The sequence below is a fragment of the Macaca nemestrina genome, chromosome 14, assembly GCF_043159975.1.
Source record: "Macaca nemestrina isolate mMacNem1 chromosome 14, mMacNem.hap1, whole genome shotgun sequence".
Classification (NCBI taxonomy): domain Eukaryota; kingdom Metazoa; phylum Chordata; class Mammalia; order Primates; family Cercopithecidae; genus Macaca; species Macaca nemestrina.
Genome location: NC_092138.1, coordinates 15,250,974 through 15,278,340, shown reverse-complemented (window position 1 = coordinate 15,278,340; position 27,367 = coordinate 15,250,974). Strand labels below are relative to the sequence as shown.

At 39.0% G+C, this 27,367-nt stretch overlaps 1 long non-coding RNA gene across 1 annotated transcript in view; it reads right to left on the bottom strand.

Annotated features, from left to right (window-relative positions):
- Window positions 1-13,854: 13,854 nt before the first annotated feature.
- LOC139358295 (uncharacterized) overlaps window positions 13,855-27,367 on the bottom strand; it is a 132,729-nt gene continuing 119,216 nt past the window's right edge. Inside the window, exon 3 of the long non-coding RNA XR_011613034.1 lies at window positions 13,855-14,093. This is a non-coding gene — a long non-coding RNA (uncharacterized lncRNA). The remainder of the gene's footprint in view (window positions 14,094-27,367) is intronic.

Here is a 27,367-nt window from a genome sequence, read left to right as displayed (position 1 = left end):
TCACAAAGAGCTTCAACAAAGACAGTGATATGGTATAGTGAAATGAATATAATACTTAGAAGATCTGGGTTTTTGGTCCTATCTTCAGCACTTACATAGCTGGGAAAACTTGAGGAGGTTTCCAAATCACTGAACCTATTTCCTGAAAATAACAGTGATACTTTTCTTCATACACATGTTAGTCCATTCTTGCATTGTTATAAAGAAATACCCAAGCCTAGTGCAGTGGGTGGTTCATGCCTGTAATCGCAGCATTTTGGGAGGCAGAGGTGGGCGGATCACTAGAGGTCAGGAGCTCAAGATCAGCCTGGCCAACACAGTGAGACCCCATCTCTATAAAAAAATATAAAAACTAGCTGAACGTGGTGATGGGTCCCTGTAGTCTCAGCTACTTGGGAGGCTGAAGCAGGAGAATTGCTTGAGCCTAGGAGATGGAGGTTGTGGAGATTGCACCACGGCACTCCAGCCTGGGCAACAGAGCAAGATTCCATCTCAAAGAAAAAAAGAGGTTTAATCGGTTCATGGGTCTGTAGGCTTTGCAGGAAGCATAGCAGCATCTGCTCCTTGGGTGGGGGGGGTGGACAGGAAGTTTACAATCATGGCAGAAGATAAACAGGGATCAGGCACATCACATGGAGAAAGCAAGAGCAAGAGAACGAGGCGGGGAGGTGCTATATACTTTTAAAAGACCAGATCTCATGAGAACTCACTCACTATCATGAGGATGGTACCAAGTGGAATGGTGCTAGACCATTCATGAGAAACCTACCTCCATAATCCAATCATCTCCCACCAGGCCCCACCTCCAACATTGGGGATTACATTTTAATATGAGATTTGGGCTGGAAATCTCCAAACTGTATCAATGCATTCTTGCAAAGTTATATAAACTGAGATAATATATGTAATAGTACTTCATAAACCATGTACGTTCAACATGATTAAAGCCTGTTTATGTTTCAACGATAAAAGTATGAAGTGGAGAAAATTCACCCAGAAACAACAAATGAAATTTCATATCATGCAATTAGAAAGCAAAGATGGGGCCAGGCGCGGTGGCTCACGCCTGTAATCCCAGCACTTTGGGAGGCTGAGGTGGGCAGATCACAAGTTCAGGAGATCGAGACCACGGTGAAACCCCGTCTCTACTAAAAATACAAAAAATTAGCCGGGCGCGGTTGTGGGCGCCTGTAGTCCCAGCTACTCGGGAGGCTGAGGCAGGAGAATGGCGTGAACCCGGGAGGTGGAGCTTGCAGTGAGCCGAGATCGCGCCACTGCACTCCAGCCTGGGCGACAGAGCGAGGCTCCGTCTCAAAAAAAAAAAAAAAAAAAAAGAAAGTAAAGATGGGTTCTAAGTAGTAAAGGCAATTTTGTGTAGACTATTAATAAAAGGAAGTTTTGTCTGAATCACTGTGGTAGAGACTTCCAGTGCTTACATTTATCCTGTCTCTTCTTCTTCTAGCCACGTGGGAAGATTACATTTCTCTGGTATCTTGGGATTGAACTGAGCTATATGGCTAGTTATAGGCCAATAGGCTGTTAGCAGATGTGACATCTAACACAACTAGGCTGCAGTTTGAAATACCAGTGCACAGCCTCCAGAATTCCTCCCCTACTAAGGTGACTGAGAAGACCTCAGCTGAGATGGTGGGGGGAAAAAAAAGATTCAAGCAGCTTTGATAACTGAGTTCCTAAATAGAAGAAAATTGCCCCAGAGAGTCACTTGAAACCACAATAGATTCACATGATCAGAAAATAAACCTCCATGACACCCTGAGTTTATTTTGTTTTTTGATTTTGTTACTGCAGCAGAACTCAACCTACCGTAACTAGTATAGTCACGGAGATTATCATCAGGATCTCCCATGCTCCTACATATGACACAGCCACAGACTTCTGCAGACATTTAACTTTGGGCATCCAAATATCATAAATGCTGCTAATCAACATGACTTTTTTTTAGTATTATTCAATTCAATCAATTCACTAGCTTGTCTTTAGGCTATATCTTCACAATGCTAGAAAAATTGGTCGGTTTAGTCAATTCATTAAACAAGAAAAAAAGTTACTTTTCTTCACTCCCTCATGTGCTTCCACAGATGCATTCACAGTCACTACCAAATGTTTCCACTTTCCAAAATTTATTTTAAATTATTTATTAAATATGTATGCGGTAAAATGCACCTGGCTAAATTGCGGTGTGGTTTTCCAAGACAAGATGGCAATGACTTTGTCATTATTTATTTATGACCCCATGTTCTTCCAAAAGAATTTGGAACACAAATGATGAATTATCCTCCAATTTCCTTAGCTGGTCTTATTCCACAGCAAACCACATTGCTATGAAACCATCATGAAAATATGGGAGTTAAGTATAATACATTGGATCGGTCCTTTTATAAATATTATAACATAATGAATTATATGTCAGTGGAATAAGCACCCAGAAAGATATCTCTACCATTATCACAAAATATCCATGACTTTGGGCAGATTGTTTACATTCTATGAACATTTCTGTATCTTTATCATTGGGAATGTGTTGGTCATTTCAAGCATACTATATTGGGAAAGACAGGTAGCACCGGGAAAGGGGAATTTATACAGGGATCCTAAGAAACCCCAAAGGGCATTAAGCTCATTAGAAAAAAGAAAATAGAGACTTGCAAAATGAAATAAAGACTATATCATTTTTAAATTGCACTGGTGCATCAAAAATCTACATTTGATTTTTAATATATTACCTTTTCAAAGAACTGACTCAGAAAGAATAACCACCGTGTGGAGAGAGTTCACCTGGTCGGTATCTGAAGGGGACACTGTTTCCTGTATGGCTTCGGATCCCCTCTTTTAAATAAAAAGCACTATCACTAACTTTTGAGACACAGGTCTGTGGTTTGGAGTTTTGTTTTTGATCCCTGTTCGCAATAAGGACTAAGGGAGTTGTCAAAATATGGTACCCATACCACCAGCAGCAGCATCACCTGGGAACGTTTTAGAAACATAAACTCAACCCTCTCTGGCCTATTGAATCAGAAACTTGGGGTGGAGCAAGGCACGAGGCCATCTGTCACAACAAGCCCTGCCTGCTGTCTTAACACATGCTAAAGTTTGAGAAATACTAGACAAACACTCTTGCCTTAGAAATCTGCAAAAAAAAAAAATAATAATAACAAACAAAGAACAGAAACAAAAACACCACCACCTTGATCCATTAAAATGTAAACTTAACATTCAAAGATCGGATATAAACAGAACACTTGCAAGACTTTTCCTAACATTGAAAATTTATATTTTCTGACTCTCTTAGATTGAGATGACACCCTAAGTCTCAAAATGGAGCCAGTTTTTATATGCAAGTAATAAACCCTTGAAAATATGCAATTTGTATTGAAAGCACTGGCACAATCTTAACGATAGCATTGCAAATGGCGATGCTATAATTAAGCTTCGATCTCCTTTGGAAAAAAAAGGGAGAGAGAACGTGAAGAAGGAGGTTACTGTTCAATGAACTGCTCTGTCATTTGCCGCGGTGATTCTTAATTGTGTCTCATTACAGCAAGATGATCATTACTCTACTTGTCTGTCTGATTTAGAGACCACTAAAAGTGTCTTGTAACACACAGCCGTCTCCCTTGCAACAGTCCTTTGGCTCTCACCCTCATTACTCAGAATCTGTCCAATTATTTGTCATTAAAGTAATAAAAAGGACTGCAGCAGAAAATGTGGGAGGTAACTGTTGGAGGTCTGCCCGGAGAGGGAAAAAAAAAAAAAAAAGCAAACTGTTTTCAAGGCACTGGGAAGGTGACATCGTTAATTAGGTGTTAGGGAATATGCAAATCAGTCCCACTCTCAAGAGACTGTAATAAAACTGAGAAAACATTATTATCAGTGCAAGTAAGAGAAGGCCACATTACCCCATCTGGAAGACTGTCATTTTCTGGTGGTGACTTCAGCAAGGAGGGGAGGGAGCTGGGAAAGAGATAAAGAAGGTGGAGTTTTTCAGGGCCATTGAGTGTGCTCAGGCTGTTAGGAGTTCAGAATTAAGGTGTCAACATGGAGGGCCAATGGATTACTACTTTTAATGAGGGATGTTTGTCTAATCTCAGGATTTGCACACCCAATTTCCTCTGCAAATGCCTTACAACTCATCAGCAGGCAGTGTTTTCGTAGGTTAAAGGAAGGGGAGAGGAAGTAAGGGGGAGGCTGGCAGCTGGCGTAGTAGGCATCTTGGGTGTTGTTTTAAAGGCGGTAATGAAGCAAAGCACTTAGAGGGACGTGGACGCTTGTTTATTGATTACAAATGTCCCAAGCACAAACAGAGACCTCTAGGTCTTTGCTCAAGCTAAAACTTCTGCATGGAATGCCTTTCCCCAGTCCTTCTCTATCTCGTCAACCTGACCAACTCATTTCTCACCTTTTGAAGTTTATAGTGTCAATTCCTCATTAAAACTATCCCCGATTCCCACCCCGGATAAGTATATCAGAAGAAAAATAGTGTGCTTTCTATACAAACTCAGCTTCAAAGCAAGTTCTCTTGCTTTCTTATTCTATCTAGGTTGCAGATATTTATACGTAACCTTCCTACATAAAAATAGTGAAGCCATACCCAATCCTGAAGTTTCTCAGACAGACTTTCTTTTGATCACAAGAAAATTAGTCTTCCTCAATAACCTGCAGAAAAAGTCATCTTGCATACTGCATCAGCTAACGATTGGTACTAAGCAAACTTCCCAGGAGCTAGATCCTCAAAATAATAGGGATTTATTATTACCCGGAAGTCCGTTTGTTCACTGGGCTTGCCTATGAACTTTGGTCACCTAGAGGTAAGCTTAGGTAACTCTGCTATTGGGTAGGCTGGGCTTGGGCACATATTTGGGTTTTTACTGGCTCACAGATGGCCTGGGAAGGCCTTGGTTTGTACATCTGGGCTTTCCTTCATGGGGTCTTAAGTTCTCCAGTAGGCTAGCGTAGGCTTGTGCACGGGCTGTTGACAGGGTTCTAAGAGAGAATGGAAGCATGTAAATCCTTTTAAGACAACTTTTACAAACAGCATATGCTGAGAACTTTCCAAACCATTGATTGCTGGTTTCTTTTTGCTTAAGTTTCCTTCTCAATTCCTTTCCCTCTTGTAATTTACTATAAGAAGCAAGAAGAAACCAGGCCACACTTTAGCACTTTGCTTGGAAACCTCCTCAGCTAAGCATCCAAATTCATTGCTTAAAAGTTCTATATTTCACACAACTGTAGAACATAATTCAGCCATGTTTTCTGTTACTATGTAACAAGCATTTCCTTTTTTCCAGTTTCCAATACCACATTTCTCATTTCCCTCTGAGACCTCACTAACGGAGTCTTGACATCCAGATTTCTACCAACAGCCTATTCAAGACAATCTAGGCATTTTTCTGTCATGTATCTCCAAATTTTTCCAGCTTCTACCATTATCCGATTCCAAAGTCACTTTTGCACTTTTTGGTATTTGCTGTAGCATGACCCCACTTCCAGTACCAAAATCTGTATTAGTTTCCTGAGGCTGCACTAACAAATCAGCACACACTCCGTGGTTTAAAACAACAGAAGTTTACTTTCTCACTGTTCCGGAGGTGAGAAGTTCAGAATCTAGCAGGGCCATGCTCCCTCTGTGGCCTTTTGGGAAGAACTCATTCTTTGTGGCTTTGAGCTTCTGGTGGCTCCAGGCATCTCTTAGCTTGAGGTCACATCACTCCAATCTCTGCCTCCATGATCACAATGCCTCCTCTTCTTTGCCTTGTAAGGACACTTGTCATTGGATTTAGGGCCTACCCAGATAATCCAGGATGAAATCCTCATCTCCAGATCTTAGCTTAATTACATTTGCAAAGACTTTTTTTTTCCTTCCAAATAAGATGACATTCATGGGTTCTGGGGATTAGGATGTGGAAATACCTTTTTTAGGGCCATCATTTATCCCAAAACAGTCGCCATCACCTCATGGTTGTAGCTGACTCAGCTCTTATGCTAGTAATAGCTCTGATCCTCCCTTTATGCAGATGGAAAAGCGTAAGCCTGGGAGAATGAAAAATGGCAGGACTCCAAACCAGGACTGCAAAGCATAGCAGTTTGGTTGCTCATTTCTTGCTCTCTCCCATTCCTGCCCTACTTCAGTCAATGGCTTGAACTGGGAAAGTGTATAAGAAAGCTGCACTTTACTGCAGTGTTCTGAGAACTCAAAAAATATGGGCACTGAGTGACTTTGAAATCATTAAATCTTGTCCCACATGGCCCGGCCCACACTAATTCATGTAACTTCCTGTTTAGTTATCTTCTGTTGCATAACAAAGCAAACCAAAACTTAATGTCTTAAACAACAATTTATTATTTCCCACAAATTGTTGACTATGCATTCTTCTATTGCACTTGGTATCAATAGGCTGGCAGTTGACACTGGGTGCTCTCTGGGAGCTCAACTAGGGCTATGGCTGGTGGCCACAGTTCTTCCTTTGGTGGGCGTCTTCTTGTAGCTTCCTTACAGCAGAGTGACTTGGTTGCAAGAAGGAGCATCTCAAGAGGAAGAAAGTAGAAGCTGATGGTTCTATTAAGGCCTGGCTTAGACATATTAGACTATTAGTTCACAGCATTCTACAGGTCAAAATGGTCAGAAGACCAACCCAGATTTAAAGAGAGGAGAAGTAAACTAACTCCAATTCTCAGCAGAAGAACAATATGAATATATCGAGATTGGAAGAATTGTTGACAGGTATCTTTGAGGGCCATTTACCACAGGTTTCCTATCTCTACTCTACCAATAGAGCTACCGTTATGGCTGCACAAGGATATATGGCTGGTTGAAATCCAGCTCATGCTCCACTTACAAGCCATTTGTTTGACTGGGGCAGGAGTGGTTCTATTCAGAGGAAGGAATGCCTTTTCCACATTTTCCCTGTAGAGTCATCGTAGCTCTGTCTACCAGTAGACCCATAAGTTGGCACTGCAGCATCCACTATTGTCATTCAGTGAAACTGAGATTGTTAGCACAAGGAATTTGTAAAAGGGATGCTGGCCTTGAGTCCAGAACTCCTTTGTTTCAGACCTTCATGTACCACTTAATAGCCAAGGAGATCTGGGTAACTCACTTAACTCTTTGCAATGGAATTTATTCAACTATAGAATAGAGAATAATTCTGGCCAATATCACTCCCACAGTATGGTGAGGGTCAAATTAAATACATGTAAGACTACTGTGTAAGATATAGGGTACCATAGAAATGTGAGTCTTTATCTATAAAATATGCTCACTCCCACCTTCTTTTGCTGGTGCCAGCTCCTATCTTCACTTGGGAACTGAAGCACAGATCAAGGCCCATGACACATTGGCCCAAAGAAATCTCCCTGCCAGGAACTACTCTACTAGAGGAAATTAGTAAGAATAAGGCATCTTTTTGTGATGACAAGAACTTCAAGTTGAAATAAAGATCATAAGACACTATTACTTCTGTACCACATTTACTGGGTCCTCTTAACTATCAAACATGAGGAGTTAAGAATCTGTTCTTGTTCCTACACTATTCTATATTTATTTTCCAAAGCTCTCCAGGGGGAAGAATATCACCTGCCCACTCCAAATGACTGCAATGCATGTTGAAAACACAAGGCACAGGGTAAATGACAGATAATTACCAAGTGCACATTGACATTCTGGCATATTTTGGTGCTACACTCTGGCATCTTTTTTTGTGCTACAGTCCATTGAACTGCATCACTCTGATGAACAAATAATGAATTACAGTCCATTTATGAAAGCATCATGTGTTTAATGCTAACCTCCTACATCTCCTCAACACCCTGACCATGACAACATGTGCAAGCAAGGTGGGGCTGAATAAATACAATTTCCCATTTTTATAGCTAATAAATATGCTTTGTAGAATGATGCCTCCAAGAATAGTTTTATTTTATTTTTCCATGCAAAAAGAATTCATCAGCAGAGTGGCCTTGTCATGCATTTGTGTGGTAGAGAATGAACATAGGTGCCAACAGAGAGCTACGTTTACCCTTGTGGAGTAGGCACAGAATCTATTGTTCAGCATCACATTAATGCAACATGATAGGACCTGAAATACTGCAGTATTGTACTTATTGTCTTTTGTTATTAATAATAAGGTGCTACTTACTATTTGCCAGAACTTGTGACAAGTGCCCTCTATTTATTTATTTATTTAATCCTCGCCTTAGCCCCTACAAGGTAGTTATTTCCATACCTGTTTGATAGATGAGAAATTTAAGGCTAGAGAGGACACCTAGCCTATCTAATGTGACTCAGAAAATAAGTGCTGGAACTCAGGTCAAACTATCTCCAAATCACATGCTCTTATGTAGCTCATTATATAGTATTGGCTTCTGGAAAAACAATGTCAGTTGTTCCAGTAAGCTTTTTTATGGATTTGCAAACTCCATGATCTTTGGGCCAAAGGAAGTAACAAATCCCATCAGTCCTATCACTCTGCACTCCATCTCCAGAGGAGTTCTGGCTTTTACCTCTCATCTGAATTTCAGTAAGTAAGCACCTGTGACTTAGACTTTCTAATCTCAAAAGTGCGGAAAATTATTCAGAGAAGTGGCAGATGTCTAAAACGTGCCAGCCCATTGGAGTTGTCTTTGTTTAGACCACTCAAGCCCACTTTCAAACAGATTCTGTAGTATGTAATATACCAGAATACACCAGAACAAGCAAATACAACTCCAAAAGTATAAGCAAGTTGATGCTAATTTTACTAATTTTTGTGGTGATGTAAAATTCACATCACACACCAGATGGCAATAACACAAAAAAATTATTAGACATCTTTGTTTCCTCCTTATCATCCAATTTATGCCTACCTGCTCTTTTCTCCTCTATAATCTCTTCATATACTCTTTATCAAGTTGATTCTTCTCACAGTTTGAATACCCAGCTCAGTAAAACAAGACTTCATTAGAAAGGAGAGCTGGCTAATAAATAACAATTTTGATTTGTTCTCTCATATAAGTTAGTGACAGTCTCAAGGAGCTCCAGAAGGCACATTCATATTTATTGAGTGAGTGCTACATGTGTAGATGCTTTTGTATAAATCAACAACTAAAAACTAAGACACAAGATCAATACTGTATTACTAGCCTCATTTTTACGTGGGATGAAATTGAGTCTCACAGAAGTTAATTTGTCCATGTTGACACAGTTAATCAGTTGCAAAACCAGACTAGGCTCCATCAACATACATTTTTGGGTTAGCGCAAAGTCCCCTATAGATAATCAAAATATTTATTGACTAAATTTATACTTGTTACAAATGAAGTTAAACCTGTGATAGAGTATTGCAATCAAGATCATCATCTCAGTAACTAGGTGAGTACTTAAGGATAATTAAAAAAACTGCAGTTGGGCTGGTTGCAGTGGTTCATGCCTATAATCCCAGCGCTTTGGGAGGCTGAGACAGGCAGATTACCTGAAGTCAGGAGTTCTAGACTAGCCTGGCCAACATAGCAAAACCTTGTCTCTACTAAAAATACAAAAAATAAAATAAAATAGCCAGGCGTGGTGGCACACACTTGTAATCAGTTACTCAGGAGGCTGAGACATGAGAATCACTTGAACCCAGGAGGCAGAGGTTGCAGTGAGCCAAGACTGCGCCACTGCACTCCAGCCTGGGTGACGGAGCAAGACTCTGTCTCAATACATACATACATACACACACACACACACACACACAAAGAAAAACTGCAATCGTAAGGGATAAGTTGTATGATATTTGGTAAATGTAAACTCCTTTAAAAGAATTTGGAGGCAAAAATTTCAAAGGGAAAGAAGTAGAGCAAGTTTTACACGTGCAGAATAAAGTAAAAACCATAGCCCTAGTTTTGAACACTTTGAGTCACAGTAGTTATCTTTGGCCTTTCCTCATCACTGACAAAAGGGACAAGTTCTGTTTCCCTTCTGACGACACTGCTGTAAAGAACTGCCTGGACCTGGCGCAGTGGCTCACTCCTGTAATTCCAGTACTTTGGGAGGCTGAGGTGTGCAGATCATGAGGTCAAGAGATTGAGACCATCCTGGCCATCATGGTGAAACCCCATCTCTACTAAAAATACAAAACTTAGCCAGTGTGGTGGCACATGCCTGTAGTCCCAGCTACTGGGAAACTGAGGCAGGAGAATTGCTTGAACTCGGAAGGTGGAGGTTGCAGTGAGCCGAGATCACACCACTGCACTCCAGCCTGGCAACAGAATGAGGCTCCATCTCAAAAAACAAAACAAAACAAAACAAAACAAAAAACAAAGAACTGCCTGAGACTGGGTAATTTATTAAAAAAAAAAAAAAAAAAAAGAGCTTTAATTGACTCACAGTTCTGCATGGCTGGGAAGGCCTCAGGAAACTTTCAATCATGGCAGAAGAGGAAGCAGGCACATCTTATATGGTGGCAACTGAGAAAGAAAGAGTGCATGAAGAAGGGATATCTCCACATTTATCCAACCACCAGATCTCATGAGAATTCACTCACTATCAGGAGAACAACATGGAACCACCCCTATGATCCAATCCCTTCCCACCAGGTCCCCTCGACACATGAGGATTATGGGGATTGCAATTTGACATGAGATTTGGGTGGGGACACACAGCCAAATCTTATCCCTCCTCCATCCCTGTTTCCTTTTCTTTATGTCTGTACAACTAGGCAGTAGTTCTCAGACTCTCACACGATTGGTAGAGGGCAGCAGTGATATCTGCCACTTCTGGGTCTGCCCCATTGACATCTCCCTTTCAGTCCTTCACACCTTCTCACCACACTTGCACCTTCTCACGGAGGATTTAGAGGATCGAAAAGCAGTAAGATGGAGAGAACCTGTATCTCTGGATATCTTAGCTTAGGTTCCCTGAAAGCATAGCCTCTGAAAGGGACTTTGGTACAGGTTGTTTGAACAGTGATTTATTTCAGCGAGCAGAATGAGGAAGCAGAGATGGTTAGCATGTGGATGAAGGAAGCTACTATTAGGGTGAGTTATTCAAGTTGCTGCTGTGAGCTAGGAAAGCATAGTGCCTGAAATTCCCTGAGAGACATGATGAATACCCCGGGAGGGTCGTCCTAAAGATGGAAAAGGTCTGAGCATCTGTGCATCAGCTGTCATTAGCAAAGGGCTGCCTTCAAGGGTGTTAATCCTCCTGTCCTTCTAAGCTACACAAGCACTAGGATTGCATGGACACCACCCATGCCTCCCTGAAGGACTGTGGAGTCCAAGGTGACCCAGGGGGAGAACAAGGAAGAGGAGCACTGTGTGGCCGAAGGTGAGATGTTGCCAGCAAGAATTGTTTATACCTGTCGTAGTTGGAAATCAGAGACCAGGTCCAAAGGATGTGGATTAGGACCTACAAAGTGTCTGCTGAAAAACAGTGTGAGCAGAGCTCTCCACTCACCGCCTACTCACCAACCGAACCCACAATGGACCATGACGTGAGTGAAAGACAAGCTTTTATAGCAGCTAGTCAGAATTTTAGGACTGTTGTTTTGTCTTGCTGTTGAAATGTCTAAGTTAGCCTGATTAATGTTAATGGAGAGTCGACAACCCAGAACCTATACACTTTTTTTGTTTTTGTCTTAACCATGATAGATGTTTAATGATCATCATTAGTTGGATATTAGCTATTCAGAACCTTAGAGGTAAACTATGATAAAGTAAAAATTATTTTTCTAAACTCATTGGCAAATTGTAAATACAATATAAATTTCAATTATGCTGAAATTTTTATTTTTCAAATAACCAAGATTTTAAAAGATGAATAATATTCATGATACTGAAAGAAGGATGACAAAGTAGTTGTATACAACAAATGTTATGGGAAGGATAAACTGGTAAACTTTTCTATAAATTAATTTGGAAATATATGTCAAAAAATTCTAAAAAATCATGTTGATATTCTTAGATCCTGAAGATACTTAATCTATTTAAGTCTTGTGTTAGCCAGGAAAGTGTTCAAAATTACTCCTTTGAGCCTTTCAGTAAGCATTTCCTAAGAAAATAGTCATAAATTCAGGCAAAGATTAAGGCATAAGGAAATAATGCACCATTATTTATAATAGTATACTACTGGAAATGAACTAAATGTCCCACAATTGGAGATTCATTAAATTATAGCACATCCATATAACGGACTATTATGGGCTCATCATAATTCATGACTTCAAAAATACTTAATGTCCTTGGGAAGTGTTCATGCATAATGTTAAATGAAAAAAGACACAAATTTGCATATGCAATACAGTATGTAATGCAAAATATATATACAAAAATTAACAATTGGAGAAAAATGTAATAAAACATTAACACTATATCAACATTGTAACAATATACCTGCTAGCAATAGAATTAAGGCTAATTTTAATTTTATTGGTTTACTTTATTTTCTAAAGTTGCTATTGTTAGTATATATTTCCATTACTATTATAAAATTATTAAAATGTTTTAAATTGCATTTCCTAAACATATTTTATATGTAATGATGCATCTACTTTGGGTATAAGTTAGGTGTGTTAAAAGAGTGTGCCTGAGACACCTGGAACTTTTTGCTAGCAAAGCTTGCCACTGGGGTACAAGGTTGTTTAGGCCTCCTCTCCAGCCACAGTGATTCTCTGGCGGTTTTATGCATGCATAGCACTACCTCCTTGCCTTCAGACAGCTGTTTCCTGTGTTTAGAAGGGAACAGGAGTAAGTGAGCAAGAAGCATGAGAGAAAGGAGGAAGAAAAGCCAACATCTGGGTGCATCATCGTTACCGTCCTAAGCCAAGACAGTTGGTCCCCGGGGACCTCCTGGGAAGCCTGCAGGAGGTCCCCCAGATTTCTCTACCCAAAGGACAAGAGTCAAGAGCATTTAGCCTTCATTCTCCATCTTCTATACTCCCTTGCATGTCTAAAGTGCACACCCACTGGAGCTGCCTCCCTTCCCTCTGAATCCCCTGAACTTATTCCTATTTACCATCCAGGATTCACTTCATTGTTTCTTTGGGAAGATTCCCCTGATCATCCTTCACACCACCCTCCAAACACTCTCTTAGGTACCCCTATTCCAAACACCCTTAGCATAATCCCTCCTGTAATAAAAATAGCATTGATCCACTCATCCTGTAAGTACTGGTTTCCTAAGCTTTCTCTCCCACTATCAGCACTGCAAAGGAAGGGAATAGGTCTTTGGTGTTTGTTCGTTTGTTGGTTTCTTTTTTCATTTCTGTATTCATGACTGTATTCTGTATCCACATAGGACCTGGCAATGATACGCACTTAATAGATAAATGTCAGTTGAATGAATGCAGCAGGCAGTGATATTCTTTTAACTAAACATAAACATTATGTCAATATCCCTTATATTGTCTTCAGATGGCTGACTGAGTCATTGCTGTCCTCCTGAGCCACGTCTTTACAACCTCTACTCCCACGCGACATCTCGTTGAAGTGTCAGATAAGCTGCAGAAAGCAGAACTATATGAAAGCCTGTGTCATCTGTTATTTCTGTGCCAAGGTGGACCAAACCCTAAAGAGAACTTAAGCAGTAGAGCATATAATTACTATAAATTCATTGCAAATCTGCCCCTCTTCTTTGCTTTACAATTGTACGTATATATGTGAGATATATATGTGTGTGTGTGTGTATATATATACACATACATACATACATCCTTCTTTTTACCAGCGTAAATTCGCTCTCCGTCAGTCCTGCTCTCTGACCTCATCAGTAATAATCCTTTTGGATCCCCAACTCCTCAATTCTGACTTCTAAAAGCGACTTTTTTCTTTTTTCTGACCTGCTGGCCCTCCCTAAAAACCCCTACTCAAAACAGTCTAAGATTCACTTTTACTTTCTCAATATGCTTTACGTATTTTTTTAATTAAAAATCCGAAAAGGTATTTTTCAAAGTCATATCAATTTTTATTTGTACAATGACTGAAAGACAACAGTAGACTTGATGTTCTTGATTTTTACCCACAGTTATTCCATCATATTCATAGCAAAATTTGTTAAGTATCTTTCAAGAATTCTTAACAGGGTCCTCCTGTTCTCCTCCTCCGCCACATGGTACTCATTCTCTCTGCACAAAACATATTGAAAACATAGCTAAAGAATATTAATTTGAAAAGACAACAGATTCTTAGCTTTTTCAGAATACCCACAGTTGTAGGTCTGACAGAACAGTCTAGCTATACTACGTTTTGATTATGTTTTCAGTTTGTTTCTGCTTCCTCTACAGAGACAGAGGCATGACCAGCTATCCTTGCAATCTCAGACATCTTATCGGTAGTCAGTTATGACTTACAGAGAGACAATTGTGAGTATCCAATGGCTTCAGATCTTTGAGAAAATCAGACGAGTATTGGAACCATTGAACGCTAATGATTTTCTTAATCCACTAAACATTCTTTGCTCATAAACACACTACTACAAGTGACGTTCTGTAGTCTAGAACAGGGGTCAGCAAAGTTTTTGTGTAAAGGGTCAGATAGTAAATATTTCAGGCTTTGTGGGCCATAGAGTCTGTTGTAACTACTCAACTTCGCTGTTGTAGTGCAAAAGCTACCACAACAAATGAAAGGGTCTGTGTTTCAATAAAACTTTATTTACAAAAAAGATAGTGGGCTGAATTTGGTCCATAGACTACAGTTTGCCAATGCCTAGTCTAGACAAATAACTATTATTCTAAAAAAACCTAAAAGTTCAAAGCAAGACTGTACTGTTTTCAATAATTAAACTTATTTACAAGGATGATATTAGCATGGCTATTTCTTTAATCAAAGCCACTGTATCGAATTAACTTGACCTCCTGCTCTAATACAGAAAGGCCATCAAAATGCAGCATCCAGGCTGCTTGGCTCTACTGCAGTTTTACTGATAGAGCTCCAGGGGTTGTGTGTGTGTGTGTGTGTGTTTTCCAGCAAAACCCAGCAACCCACAGCAAAATTTATGCTAAGTGAGGAAATCTAATTATGTTCAAATAATCAGAATCTGTATATTTTGATTAAAAGTAACAGGAAAAACTAATTTGATTTCCTAATGTGATACACAAAGACAAACTTCCTGTGTCAGGGACTCCGTAGTAATCCTGCTGAAAGGCTGAGCCACTCCAAGCTGGCATCTGCTTAAAGTAGAAGGAAATGATCCTCCTGGAAAAATACAGCCAGCAGATTGTATAAGTATCTGCCCACCTGTACCTTCTCTTGTTCAGGTCATTGCTTGCTGAAACTGGATTTGTACTGATTAGAGGATTATAGGATTATATGTTATAGTTTTCAGAGAAATCAGGATAGAGGCTACTATGCAACCTTACAGGGAAAAAAGCTATTTCCTATTCAGGGTTTAGTTTCACTCAAAGAAAAGAAAATTCAACTATGGCTCAGAGGAACTTGAGTGCATGAAAAAAAAATATACCAAAAGATGGTAGACCTAGGGTAACAAAGTGTTTGAAGACTTAGTTACTCAGAAGTCAACCCCAATCATGACAGGTGGGCTCCCCTATGCCAGGTGCTTTCACCTGTCAAAATTCATTGAAATCAGTCCTATTTACACTCTTTTCCAAACAGTGGTAAGGAAGAATTAATCTTTCATATCAACTCACACTGATAACCAGTTTGCAAGCATAGTTTACTTTAAACAGAAGTAATGCATCTGATTCTATTAGGGTAATTCAATTTTGGATTTGCATTCTAAGTTAGAGGTTTTTAACCTTATTAGTAGTCTAATGATGACTGTGGATCCTTATCAGAATAAGGTTTTTAAATTCATAAAGTAAAATACATTAAAAAATACATGTGAATACAAAGGGAACCAAATTTACTGAAATTCTAAGTGTGTTAGCATCTTTTTTCCACTCTGCTATCTCCAGTTCTTCATCTCTACTTTTTCACTCTTTGTCACTCATTGTTCTCTAATTAAATAGAGATTGGATAACTAAAAATAATCTTTTAAAGAAACCAAGAGCCTTTGCCTTTCTATGATTCCAAGTAGCTTTGAAGTAAAACTGCCAGTAACAGAAGAATGCTAATGAGGCGAGTCCATGTTTTACCTAGAACTAGATTAGGTGGAAGACATTTAGCATTTTCTCACCTCACATTCTTGGCATAGGATGCATCTCTCTAGTGTAGACTGGTATGTATTATTTTCTGATTCTTCCAACCAACACACCGTACCTGAGGACCCCTGCCCACAATTTGCATCCCAGCTCAGATAATTCAACACTTCTTCTGGGAACCATCACTGGCTCCTAGGATTTTGGGCAAGATTGCCATCCTCTGTATGCCAATTGTACATTGAACATCAGAGAACTCTTCAGGCTTTATAGTAATTCCCTATTTGCGTGTAAACCTGTCTACCCCCATACATGGTTTTCTCCCAAATCCTTAACATGTGCCAAAACCTTGAACAAAAAAACTATTTGTTGAAAAAAAAATTCTAAAAAGGCAGCCCCCAGCCACCGCCACCTCTTCATTATCATTCCTTGCTGTTATATCAAACCTGGATATTCCTCCCAAAACTCTGCAAGGTGGGTGGTATAAGATGTCTTTTTTAGGATGAGAAAGAATTCAGATTAATGACTAAAATTACTACTTGAAGCCCCAAGATTTTCTTTTATAGTATCTTATTATAACGTACTTGGCCTTATACTAAAGCTGGAGTATAAGATAGATTTCAAGCACCCAACAATTCATGACCCCATGAATATTCATGTCAGCAGAACTCATAATACCTCCAAACTAGACACTGTCTAAATGTCCAGTGAAAATAGAATGTGTGAATAGATTATAATACATTCATTTAGCAGAATACTAGAGAGCCATGAGAATAAAGAAATTACTTGCAAAGATATGGATGAATGTCACAATAACATTTGAGTGTAAAAAGACAGCAAAATATATACATGCTAGATGAGTTAATTAAAAATAAGTTAAGTGGGAAAGAATAGTTTTTCCAACAAATGGTGCTCGGATTACTGGATATTTACATGCAAAAATGTAAAATAAAATAAATTTGGACTCCTGCCTCACACCATATGCAAAAATTACAATGAAATGAACCACAGATCAAAATATAGGTATAAATATTTATGACCTTGGATTAGGTGATTTTTATGTGATACCAAAAACACACACACAAAAAAATAGATCAACTGGACATTATCAAAATTGTTTCAAAGAAAACCATCAAAAAAGTGAAAAGACAATCCAAAGAATGGAATTTTGCAAATTATGTATCTGATAAAAGACTTGCATCTAGAACACACAACAAATTATTGCAATTCAATAATAAAATGGCAAATAATCCAAATTAGAAGTGGACAAAGTATCTGAATAGATGGTTTTCCAAAGAAGATATACAAATTGCCAACAAGCACATGAAAGTATGTTCCACATCTTTTCATTAGCCATCAGGGAAATGCAAATAAAAACCACAATGAGATACCACTTCACACCCACTAAGATGGCTATAATTAAAAAGACAGACAATAATAAGTGTGGGCAAGGATGTGGAGAAATCTAAATTTTTATACACTTCTGGTTGAAATATAAAATGGTGCCATTGCTTTGGAAAACATTTTGGAAGTTCTTCAAACATTTACACATATAGCAACTATATGATCAGCAACCATATGATTCTACTCCTAGGAATATGCCTAAGAGAAATGAAGAGAACAAGAAAATACATGTCCACAAAATTTATTAATGGGTATTTATAGCAGCACTATTCATAAAATTCAAAATGTGAGAACAGCCCAAATATTCATTGATAGATGAATGTCTAAATAAAAATGATATCTCCATACAATGCAATATTGTTTAGCAACAAAAATAACTGAAGCATGCTATGACATGAATGAACCTTGAAAATACTATGCTAAGTAAAAGATGCCAGTCATAAACAGCACATATTTTATTATCTTATTTATATGAATTGTCGTAGGCAACTATGATATAGAACAGGCAACTAAATAGAAAATGGAGAAGAGATAAGTGGTAACCTAGGGCTGAATGTAGGGTTGAAGAAGGGGTTGAAGAGTAATGGCTAAGGGATATGCGGTTTTTGTGGGAATAACGAAAATGTAAAATTGATTGCATTGATGATTGTGTAACTCTTTGAATGTACTAAAAGCCATTGGATTGTACACCTTAAATTGGTAAATTGCATACTATGCAAATTTTATATCAATAAAGCTGTTTTTTTAAATGGTTGAAACTAATCCATATGTTAAAAGTCAAGAGAGTGGTTACCCTTTAAGGAGGGCAGTGGTGACTTGAAGGAAGCTCAAGAGAGATTTCTGGGATGACAGTGATGTTCTGTTTCTTGAACTGAGTCCTTGTTTAAAAGTACATGAGTATGTTCACTTTGTGAAAATCCGTTGATCTGTACCCTTACCACTTGTGTGCCTTTTAACGTTGGTGTTTTCACTCAACATTGTTTCAATCTGAAAAAATCTAGCCAGATGCAGCAGCCAGGAAGAGTCCCCCAAACTGTCCACATCCTAATCTCAGGAACATGTGACTCTGTTATCTTATATGGCAAAGAAAAATTTAGGTTGTTGATGGAGTTAAGGTTGTTAATGAGCTGATATTGAAATAGACAAAGATCCTGGATTGTTTGTATGATTCCTATGTAATCACAAGATTCATGAAAGTAAAAGAGGAAATCAAAAGAGAGATGAGAGTGACGTGATGTGATGTGAGAAGTACTAAACCTACCACTGCTGGCTTTGAGAATGGAGGAAGGTGCCACAAGAGAGGAATACGGCAGCCTCTGGAAGCTGGAAAGGCAAGCAAACAATCCTCTCCAGAGCCTAAAGAAAGGAACACATCCCTGCCAACACCTGACACCTTGATTGTAGCCCAAAGAGACCCAAGTTAGAGTTCAGGTAAGCGAATAAATTTGTGTTGTGAAAGCCACTAAGTTTCCGGTAACGTGTGAGGGCAGCCACGTATGCACTGGTAGACATCAATTTCTGAATACCTATTAAACCAGAATGGGGTAGAACTAAAAAAAAATAGACTTTAAGCAATATAGAAGAATTGCAGACAAAAATCATATCCCCTAACTATGCAGAATAAACATGCAAATGGGCACAGACCCAGCACTGATGCAGAACTCTCATGTGTCCAATCCATGATCAGTGACAGCAGATTCCACTAAAGCAAAGAGGCAATGGCTAATGTGTCCCCAGATGACCCAAATCTTGGCAGGTGGCCAGCTTAACAAGGTGTTAATGAGTAGGCAGATAAATCTGGAGAGCTATAAAAAGAAGGAATGGCAGTGAGAAAGGCAAATGAATGCAAAACTCTTGAAAGTTCTTGAACTCACAGCTTATGACAATGGGTTGCTTGTGTTCTCTAACTTCGTTCAAAATTTCAAAGCTGAAATCCCTGGAGTCATCTTTAAGCAATAGCCAGACTCTGGTCTACAACACAAAAGGAAAATTGGAGGTACGATTCTTTGGGTAAAAGTATATTGAAACCTTGACCCTATTTCCACTTTACATATGCGAAGATAGTGACTTGAATACAAAATGAGCCCGAAAACATGGTAAGAAAAGATAGAAAAGGACAGTTATGAAAAATGAAAATGATTCTGTGACCACAATTTTAAGTGTATCAAACAATGCTCCTAAAATCCGAAGGTTTAGAAAATCCTAAGACTCACCTCTGCATCATTTTCCTTTCTCTTTAAATAGGAAATATTCAAGTTATCCAATAAAGTAGAACTCCTCTCATTCTCTCTCACCCACAAAACTCGAAAAGGAAATGTGTGAGTGCATTCATGGGCACAGTCTCCTCCTTGATTTTAATGTCTAACATTAGACCTAGAAATTAAATAGGATCTCTTATCATATACTCACTATTAGGAGTAACATTACTGTTTCTCTCCTCCTCAAATTAGAATACTCCTCTTCACATTATGAAAGTGCTCTTCTGTTTCAGAACATGGTATTCCATGGTAAAATGAATTTCTAGATCCAGGGTATAAAGTTTATTCTTATCACTACCACTCTATGATTCCACAAGAGAACAATTCAGTTCCATCTTGAGACTTTTGGTGGGGACCAAAGCAAAGCCCTGGAACCATAAACGTTCCATCAGGGTCAAACCACAAAACTACAAGGGGATTTGTAGAAACTACAAGGAAGAAAGGCCTCTGTGTTTTTTTCTGAAGCATGTAAGAGTCTCTTCTTGGTTGGAGGTATAAATTACCTCCCTCTGTGCACTCTTTAATTTTCTATCCTCATATATGCAGCATGAGGAAAGACTTGAGAAGGTTAACTGAAGAAGGTTAACCCACACACAATATGCATTACCCGTTGCCCTTTTCTGATTTCAAATTAAGTATATAATTAGTAAAAAAGGAAATCCATGCCTTCTGGTGATGAAAAATTAGGAAATCAATAGGTGGTTGCCTCAGTGGAGACTCCAGGGAATTTTGGGTCGTCATTTGGGGCTGCCAGTTATAATATCTAAAATGGCAACACGGGCATCTTCTTCGGGCCTCAAAGCACTGAGCACATGCCCCAGTTCTAGGCTGGCTGGCTCTGAAGATTTGCAAAGAGAAATGCAAAGATGACATTGATCTGTTAAAATGTTAGTAACAATGCAGAAGCAATAAAATTGCCTTTTTTTTTTACTGCCAGAAAGCTTGGTAAACAAAAGATTTTGATGCATTTTTTAAAGATTCAAATTAAGAGAATTTTTTTCTCTGATTTTTTTCTCTAACCACTACAGATGATGCATTTCTACCATTGTCTCTACTTCGTACCCCACAAGGCATGTCTAGGAAGTTGCTGTGTGGCTGCCCTCTTAGGTGTTGGAGGATATATGGCAGTTTTTACCCTTAATTGTGTGTTGCATTGATTTTTATGGCCCGCTTACACAACCCAGCATTCTTTTAGTGCTGTTTGGGGGATGGATGCATTTATTGATGTGCAGAGCTTTCTGTGTTCATAAACTCCTACATATGGGGACTTGAATCAACCTTTTTGTGTAAATTTCTTCAGTGACGCTATCCTTTTCCAAACACTGGAAACCCACAGCCAACTGAAGAAATAAACAGTTGGGTTCGTGTGTTTGTATTCAGACTATCCCCTGTGTTGTAGGTTCTGTGTAGCGTACGGTTTCAGCGCTACATAAATAAACCATTGTTGTATTCATTCTCTTAGGTTTATGAACAGCAAAATACCAGAATTGTTTTGTTTAAATCCAAGCCTCAATTATTGCTTTTAGAGAAATACACTGTTTAATTAGCACCGCTGGATTTCCTCCCCAAGATAGATGTAATGTCTCATGTAGCAATTAGTATTTTGGAATTGTGTTATAATTTGTGCTATACAATATTAACCTGGATTGAGATCACAGGTGTTCTTTTGAGGTATTTTTAACCTGATTTTTTTAAAGTTAAACATAAACTGCTGTTCCTTTCAAAAAGCCTACCAAGAAAGTCTCCTCCTTCAACTCTAGCTGAGCGTTTAAAAGCAGCAGCTCTGGAGGAAGCAGGGCTTGGATTCTACTCCTGGTTCACTCTGTATGACTCTCTGAGCATCAATTTCACCACGTATAAAAGAGGCTTATTTATTCCTACATTTTAGGGTAGTTGTGAGGATTAAATATAATATCCTTTGCCAATAGACTGCCTTATACTATCCCTCACATGTCAGATTTATCTAGAAGCCTTTCATGACCTTATGCATGGGCAAGGTCCCAACCTATGTGCTCTCATTAGATATTCTGTTTCCTTCATCATACTGCTCTGTATTGTTTATATACGTGTCTGAATCTACTGTCCACCACTTACCCTTCCCTTCCCTTCACCCCTCCACACACTACTGACTGTAAACTTGCTGAGAACAGAATGAGATCTAGATCTGGTTTGTGATAGTCATTCATGCGAGTGACCAAATGTGTCCATTTATTCACCCTTCTGAGCACGTGTTGGAATTACACTCCCTGACACCTTGTGTGTGGAGTGGACCATGTGGCCATTGGACTAACGAACTGTCAACAGAAATACTAGGTGATGCTTTCAGGGCAGAGTATGTGGTTGCTGGTTTGATATATTACAAGGTCTTTTTCCTTCCATGACTGGAAACTCTCAAGATGGCAACCACTCAGCCTGAAAGATGACAATGAGCAGAGCCCTCCATGTGTGCCTGATAAATACATAAAATGAATGAGAACTACACCTATGTTGATTGAGCTACCTCAATTTTAAGATTGTTTATTACTGTAGCATATCTCAGCCCATCTTGACAGATAAACAGATATGTATCCAGTCCTTAACACAGTGACTAGCCATGGTAGATTCCTCATAAGCTATTAGTACACATTGTTCCTCATCAAACATGGTGCATCAAGCAGGGTGTACACTCATTAGCATGGTTCATGATACAACATCCTTGCTTTCTTTGTATTGCAAGTTCTCTGGAATTTAGGAGATTTTTTTTTTTTTTTTTTTTTTTTTTTTATAGCTGCAAGAATGAAAGGCCCATCCTCCATTATTTAGGATATGGCCAGTTCTCCAGTAATCATTGTCTATAGAAAATATCTTGAGTGTCCTGTCTTTAACCTTGCAGCAACAAGTCAAATTAGGCAAAAAGTGGTGCTAAGGCAGCTATGAGATGAATCCCCAACTACCTCTTGTAAAATAAACTGATACTGCCTAAACTTTATGCAGCAAAAGGGAAAACCCTAGCAATAGTTAAGAAACAAATTCACTAGTGTCTCACCACCAAAATCTGAATAATGCATTTTCTTCAAAAACCCAACCTATCAGCCAGGCATGGTGGCTCACACCTGTAATCTCAGCACTTTGGGAGGTGGAGGCAGGAGGATTGCTTGAGGCCAGGAGTTTGAGGCCAACCTGGACAACACAGAGAGGCCCTATCTCTACAAAAAATAAAAATAAAAATAAGAAAAAATATTTAGCCAGTCCTGATGGTACATGCCTGTAGTTTCAAGTACTTGGGAGGCTGAGACAAGGAGATCTCTTGAGTTCCGGAAGTTTAGGTTGCAGTGAGCCATGATTGCACCACTGCACTCCATCCTGGGTGACAGAGCTAGATTCTGTCTCAAAAAAAAACAAAAACAAAAACAAAACAAAACAAAACAACAAAAAACTAACCCCTCATGATGGGTATAAAACTATTTTTTTCTCGATTGCCTGTTGTTTTGAGGACCTTCATGGGTCTTTAAGCTGCTTGAACAGTTGACATACTCAAGTATATTATTGCTAATGATAGAGACTTTAATTAACAATAATGATTTTTCTTCATCTTATTTCGAAGGTTTTATAAACCAACAGACATACAGATAGATGGAGCACTAAATCCATGCAAGAGGCCTTGGGACTGTGGTCCTGGTGGTCCTGTATAGATGACCGAAGAACAAAAGTTCAGGAAGAAGAAAAGAGAGCAAGAAAAAGAAAATAATATGATATAAGAAAAAATAATGGCTTTGGGAAACCAAAGCAGAAAACAGAAAATCTGGTGATGAAATTATTAAACAAGTGAGCAATGAGATGGAGCAGGAAATGAGCCATATCCCCTGGATCCTTAAAGTGAACTCTGTTGAAGGTATCAGTTCACGGTGGTCAAGTAGGTCAAGCGAGTACAGAAAAGAAAGCTGTACAACTGAAGGTCAAAACTCAATGATAAAGTAAAGAATAAAAAGAAGGTAAGTATTGCATCCCAGTTAGAATGGTAATTAAGGCAAGAGACGAGAGATTTTTGCATGAGTTTGTATTGAGAATTTGCTTAATTATTAGGTTTTACCCATGTAAACCTATCCCAGGATATACTTATCCCCTCCTCTCTCTCTCCCTCAACACCCACAAGTCATGGAATTATATGAATGTATCTCTGTTATTTTCTACTGGGGACACATTCTTTGCCTGAGAGCTTGGACTTCTGAAGCTCAGTGCTTACTGACAGTCCCAAACTCTAACTCAGTTAAAGAATCAATTGAGAAAAAAAGAGGAAAAAAAAAAATGGCAGGATACAAGGAGGACCACATGCCTTTTTGGCTGCCAGATCTTGCTTCCCACTTCCTCCCCTTTTTAAGATCCACAGGCAGTTTTAGAAAAATAAACTGCCAGGATATTTTGGAAATTCCCAAACTCATGAAGTTCACTAGGAAAGTGAGGTGGAAGAAGAGAAACAAGACAAGCTAAGGATGGTATCAGTTATGTAGATTTCCCTCGAGGTGCTCCAGGAGTGAATGCTGTTTGGCTGTGAAACAAAGACAGTTCATCTTTATGCATGACTACACCTGAACAGAGCAGAGTATTTTTCAAAATCTTTTGAAAAGCTTCAAAAAAAGGAAGAAAAGTTGTTAGAAAACTCAGTCACATTGAATCAGAAAATATATGAGACTGAGATAGAACAAAAAAAGGCTTTGATGCCACAAAAAAAGATGTTGAGAATAAAGTACTAAGCAGAGCCAGCAGTCTCAGACCCTAAATGGTAGAAGATTAGGTTGGCTCAACCATCCCCATATTTTGGTACTTTAACAAGAAATTAAGACTAAATCTGTTTCTGTTTTTTTTTTCATAATAGTGTGTGTGTGGGCACGTGTGTGTGCATGTATGTGTGTGCACGTGTGTGTGTGTGTATATATATATACACGTGTGTGTGTGTGTGTGTGTGTGTGTATGCAAAGTTTAGTACCCAATAGGTGCACGATAAGGTGAAAATAATTGGATTGCAAGTTTATGAAGCGGGGGAGTGGTTACAGTTATTAGCTGCATATGCAGTGAAGGACTTAAGTGTCTTCGGAAGTCTTTATTTGCTATTTTCATGATCTTCTATTAAAAAAAATTGTCATAATATCCAGTTTAAAAAGAAAAAAATGAAGAAACAGGTAGAAGAGAAAAAGTCACCAATTCAAAATTCTCTAGTAGTGATAAAACCCAGAGGTGTGTGATATTTGTATATTTGTCCCTACCCAAATCTCATGTTGAATTGTAATCCCCAATGCTGGAGGTGGGACCTGGTGGAAGGTGTATGGATCATGGGGGCGGATCCCTCATGGCTTTGTACTGTCTTCATGATAGTGAGTTCTCATGAGATATGGTTATTTAAAGGTGTGTGGCACCTCCCCCTCCACTCTCTCTCTTGCTCCTGCTTTCACCATGTGCCATACCTGCTCCCACGTCACCTTCTGCCATGACTGTAAGCCTCCTGAGGCCTCCTAGAAGCCGAGCAGATGCCAACACCATGATTCCTGTAAAGCCTGCAGAACCATGAGCCAATTGAACCTCTTTTCTTATAAACTACCCAGTCTTGGGTATTTCTTACGGCAATGCAATACAGTATAATTTCTGTCCTAATACAGTATAATTTCTGATCCCTGTAAGTATATTCTTTATTCTATTCTTCTCCTGATTCTTGTTTGGCACAAGAGCAGCTTGTAACCTCACTGAACTTGACTTCTTACCTGCAAAGTAAAATCGGTGACTCCTCTTCACTTTCACCCCAGTCACCTGATAGAAATGTCAGAAGAGGGAATTAGAGGGATTGGAGCTCAGAACACAGGAATTGAGCAAGCTGACTCTACTCCATTTCCTCCAGCCAAAACCTGCTAACTGAATCTCCAACAGGCTGTCAATGGTCACAGCGTCCCATTACATACTAGATATTGGGAAGTAGGCACAAATTCATGGGGGAAGCAAAAGAAGGACCTCACAGAAATACCAAAAGGGAACTCCTTTTTCCACCTTTTTGGGTGAAAAGCAGAGTATTTCTGCTTTAAAGGAACAAATCAATGGGTCTAGTATAATCTCTGCAATAAAATGATAAGGGGACATTAGACTTATTTGTGAATAAAAAATTGGGGCTAGTTTGTACCCAAGAATCAATGACAATGTGTCCCTGCATTCTTGTCAGAGAGAGATCACAGCCTGCAGGATGGGCAGGGAAAAATGAGAACAAGAATCAGGGAATCTGGGATCCATCCTGCACCTTGAAAGGTAGCCAGGCTTCTAAGATGCAAATGGGGGCTAAGGATGATATTCCTGATGGAACAGGCAGAGTAAGAAAAGGCAATACAGTGTGGGCTGCCTCTGTCACGTGTCAAAAGCGGCACGTGAATTATCCACCGGGTTAGAACTGGCAGACCTTCTGAGAATGGAATAGGCAGATACAAGGCTAGAAAAGCAGTGTCTTATAGGGATGATATCAATGTGAAGGTGATTAATTTATTTTTAATTGGCAGAGAGAAAGTCAAGCCATGGAAAGTTCTCACAGACAAACTCCTGGTCCTTATGCCAATAACTAGACTGAGAGTAATATACCCAGGATCCAGCTAAATTAGTTTTACCTATATCATTACCTTGAACTACTCTCACCTAAAGGTGTGAAATTTGGAATTAACCAAAGATAATGTATGATGGCTTGATCCTGAGCGATGAAAGTAAATCCATGGACTATAATACACATACACACCATTTTTTAAATGGATTAATTTTCATTGCAAGTGCACATGTGTCATAGTACTGCCATTCATCAAAATTCTACAAGTTATTTTAATATAACAGAAACTAATTGACCCTAGTGTACTGTGCAGGTAGAAATGGGCACAGGGAGTGGCAATGTCACAGGTGTGTCATCTTCTCTTCCCCCTTGGAAGAAGGTATCATTTACACTGCTAAGTGAATGATAGGAAAGAATGAAGGCTTCTCCAGGAAGATAAACCAAATGTTAATTTTATATAGTCTAAAATGTATGAGCCTCTTAAAGTGTTTTCGTTTTCTCAAAATAGAGCTCTTAAAGTCAAATCCAGGGAGGGTGAGATCTAAAGCTGCTTAGAGCGCTGATGCCCTCATGTGGGAAAAAAAAACACAGTTAACACAAATCTCAACCTCTAAGAAGTCTGCGACACCAGGGGAAATTCTACATGCTAACACTAGAGAAATAAAAGGATAGCTTATGAAACGATGATCAAATGTACAACTGGAATTTTCTTTTTTCACTAATGTTCTGTAAACACCTTTTTTGAGCAGTAAAGACTGCTAGAAATTACCTGGAATTACATGGGCTGGTAATACATCCTTCTTATAATCATATGTATAAGAACGTTTCAGCTAATTTCCAGTTAACAAAAAGTATACTATATCAAAGCTTTTGAAAAACAGTACTAAATGTGTACCGTGAGGTACTCTATTCATTATCTCTGCCTAATAATATCAGTTCCAAAATGCTAATTTATTGATGCAGGACTGTATGGAAGCTCAAAAGCTTTGAAAACCTCAAGCTGTGTTACAGTCTAGAGTTTCTGTAGCCTAACGCCCTGAAAGAAAATCCACCTAAAATTATGAAAATTCACCCTAAAATTCAGCCTGTTCTCT